Raw genomic sequence first — 3,923 nt, forward strand, 5'->3', positions numbered from 1 at the left:
GGCCTCTATTACTCTGGTTTTTTGTATGTGCCTTATACTGAGGGTGTAAATATTCACTAAAGACTTTTGTTAGGTTTTTCTTTTAGCTGATTTTATTTCTGTGTCCCCAAATCTTTTATTGGCCTCTTCATCAAAGATATTCTTGGCATATCTTTGAAGTGCCTGAAAATGGATTTAACTGAATCTGAATTTTTTTTTACAGATTTTATTTCACAGCTTCTTTAGCCTGTTTAATTTTTTTTTTCTCTATGATTCTTCACAAACTCTGTGGCGGAATTCTTCATGACATCAAATGTTTTCTTAACTGAACCCCAAAATATTTCATTCATCTTATTTTTAGCCCTGTAGTTTCCTCTACTCCCTTTTCCCCCCCCCCATTAGTTTCTTGTTTTACATTTTGACCTTTTGCTTCAATATATAGTCTTTTCCACAAATCAGAACACAACCGCTCAAAGTTTAGCTTCTGCTCCAGCTCAGTGAGTCTTTCCATAAGATTTCTATTTTCCTTTTTTTCAGTCAATACATTGGGAGAATCTGGGTTTCCATATGACTCACTAGAACTCTAGGGCTGGAGTTCCACCTTTAAAGCCATGGTTATTAGTCATTCTCTCTCCTGTTCCTCCATTAGCACCTTTGCATCTGCGAAAAGAACCTCCCTTTGATTAAGGAAGCTGTGTGTCTTCAGCTTTTTTTCTTCCAGATGCTGTTTAAGTTTCTGATTTTCTGTAATTAATACAGTATCTGTCCTTTTATCTTTCAATATCCTAATCTGTTCTCTTAGTTTCCTTAACTCTTCCTGTAATGAAGAAAAGCCTTTTTCTTCCTTTTCCAGAAGTATGTCTAAATCCTGATTTTCTGTATCAATATTCTTTTTCTGAGTTTCAAAGGACAACTTTTCTTCTTCAGTTAGGTCTCACTGTCTTGCAAGATTTCCCTTCAATGACTTAAAATCTATGAAAGATTCTTGTTCCTGTTGACATCGAAAAGATAATCATTCATTTCATTCAGTTCATCTTCATGTATCTTTCTGACTGTGGTCGCTTCTGAATATGAATTGTGCCATAGAAATATTTAAATCCCATGCCAATTGCCATCACCAAAGCAAATATAACACACTTATTGAGACCACTGCTGAATTGGCATTTATACAACTCCCTAGAGGTTCGTTTTTTTGTTCAGAAAGTATCTGTTTCTCAGATTCTGAACTAGAAAGTCTGCTTCCTAGCATGGCATGGTCTAAAGGCAGGACTAGGGTAAAGACTGGTTTCATCACTACTTGATTGATCATCACTAGTCTGGGATGAAAATGAAAATACAGTTTCTGACTGGCAGAAGGTATACTGGCTGCAAGAAAAAAAGCCCTTTAAAAAAAAAATATTTGTTTGTTTGTTTGTTTGTTTTAGAGAGAGTAAGAAAGAGAGAGAGCATGAGCAGGAAAAAGGGCGTGAGAGTGAGAAGGAGAGAATCTCCAGGAGACTCTGCACTGAGCTGGGAGTCCCACAAAGTCTCCATCCCAGGATGCTGAGATCATAACCTGAGCCAAACTAAGAGTTGGTGGTTCAAATGACTGAGACACCTAGGCATCTGTAGCCCATGTGAAAGTCTTCTGGACTCTGAGCTTCCTCAACAATTATAGCTTCTTGATTTCGAATATCTTCTTAACTTACGTGGCTCAAGGTTTATAATACCAGAATCATGACAGACAATTCCAAAATAGACATTGTCTTCAGATGACTTTTTTTCTTCTTTCTCAAGTGCTGATTTTATTTCCTCCAAAGCTGGATAAGCAGTTTCTTCCATTTACATTTGACGTTTTAGCTACTCTCCCCCTGCTCTGACTGCAGTACTTAGAGCCCCTCTTGCTCTAAAGATGTGCATTCTGGAGCAAGTTCACAGCTGTCACTGGCTGTACCATGTTCAGAATTCACCATCTCTTTATCAGACCCCTCATGATTGATGACAGTCCAACCACAAGACAAATCACTGTCACTGGAATTTTCTGACATTTTTCAGTTCTGAATGGGCAGTACCATGTCCACCTGAGTCTGTTGGCTGTCACAGAGGCAGTGGTCCCAGCCTGCAGAAAGTACCCCAGTCTTTATATTTCATATCCTGTTCTGTTAGTGGAAGACAATATTGGTGGTATCAGTTTTTAAGGTGACAACACTGAATTGTTTCCAGTAGAGCAGCAACACCAGCATCAGAGAATATTACTCCTCCTGAAATGTTTGAATTTGAGACTATCTTCCCAGAGTGTTCAATAGTATCTGAACCCTCAAGGTCAACAAGTAGTCCTAATATAGAGAAAGTGTTTAATAAATACATGTTGAATCAATAGTTAGAGAAAATAGTTGTCTATGAATAATCTGTACTAAAGGGACTTGATGAATTAAATCACCTCCTCTACTAGCTGGTGGGTATCTGGATGTCACCTTGTATTTCTGTGGAGTAAGGAAGAGTGCAATTCTCAAGAAATTAGAGTTTTTGTAAGAGACAATTTAGACCCATATATTTTTTTAACTTTTAAGATTTTATTTATTTATTTATTTATTTGAGAGTAGAAGGAGAATGAGAGCATGAGCAGGAAGAGGGGCAGAGGAAGAGGGAGAAGAGAGCAGGGAGCCCAATGTGGGGCTAAATCCCAGGACTCTGGATCATGACCTGAGGCAAAGGCAGACACTTAACTGGCTGAGCCACCCAGGTGCCCCCAAACCCATAAGTTTTAGAGGTAAGTAGTATAAGAATGAAGGGATATATGAGAGATACACATAGTATGGTGATGAAGGGGGCAGGCTCTGGTATCAAACTGCATTGACTCCACTACTGAATCTCTTATTTATAAGCTATATGGTTTCTGGGAAGTTACTTCATATTTGTGTACAAGTTTCATCTTATGTCAAATAAAGAGAGTAGTGTACTTACCTTACAAACTTACTGTGAGGAATGAATGATACAGTATAAGTAAAGTGTGTAGAAACATGAGAAATATGTACTGGACACAAAAAGGAGGTCTAGGTAAGCCCCATGAGGTGAAATGGAGTGTTTACGACTGCAGTGAAAATGTGATTTTTATTAAAGCGATATGATTTTATGAGAAAAAGGGTTCCTGAGATACTGAAGATAAATTTCTCTATTAAAACATTTCCCTAGAGGTAGCTCTGGGCATTAAAACAACTTGACATTATCACTTTGCCAGTTTAGGAATATTTCCTACCTTATCATGTCTTCATACATACATGGGTTTTAGATGAATTTTCACCATTTTAAAGTCATAGGCTCATGTTACTGACCTCATTAGCAAGGGGCAAAGAAAAGCTGTGTAGTCTGCTGATAATAAAAATTACTGTGGCCTCTAATGATTAATTAATTGAAATAATACCTGCAAAATGCTTTAAACAAGGTAAGCAAGCACAAAATAATGGCCATTGCTAAATGGCTGCTTGTATATTACATCAAGTCAGGGTAAAACTTCTCCTGGAATTTGGCCACTGGACATAGCCAGTTTGTAGACAGTACCACTCCAAGAGGACACGATTTATTAAATGACTGTTTACTTTATAGCTGTCATTGATAAAATGCCATTATTCCTTTTAACGCCCTTCTCACTCTATTTTTTAAAAAATATTGTTTTTATTTGTTTTTATTTTGGGGGAAGTAGAAAACTTATTTTATTTATGTATTTATTTTTAATTTAATTTAATTGTGTTTCACTGGTCCAAGATTCATTGCTTACGTACCACACCTAGTGCTCCATGTAATACGAGACTTCCTTAATATTCACCACCAGGCTCACCTATCCCCATACCCTCCTCCCCTCAAAACCCTTAGTTTGTTACTCAGAGTCCACATTCTCTCATGGTTCTTCTTGCCCTCTGATTTTCCCCAGCTCACTTTTCTTTCCATCTCCCAATGTCCTCTGTGTT

At 37.5% G+C, this 3,923-nt stretch overlaps 1 pseudogene; it reads right to left on the minus strand.

The window, feature by feature from the left end:
* Positions 1–325: 325 nt before the first annotated feature.
* On the minus strand, positions 326–2,006 carry LOC101685507 (annotated as a pseudogene).
* Positions 2,007–3,923: the final 1,917 nt, after the last annotated feature.

Source organism: Mustela putorius, unplaced genomic scaffold (assembly GCF_011764305.1).
Source record: "Mustela putorius furo isolate JIRA1106 unplaced genomic scaffold, ASM1176430v1.1 tig00000056_pilon_pilon_pilon, whole genome shotgun sequence".
Lineage (NCBI taxonomy): Eukaryota > Metazoa > Chordata > Mammalia > Carnivora > Mustelidae > Mustela > Mustela putorius.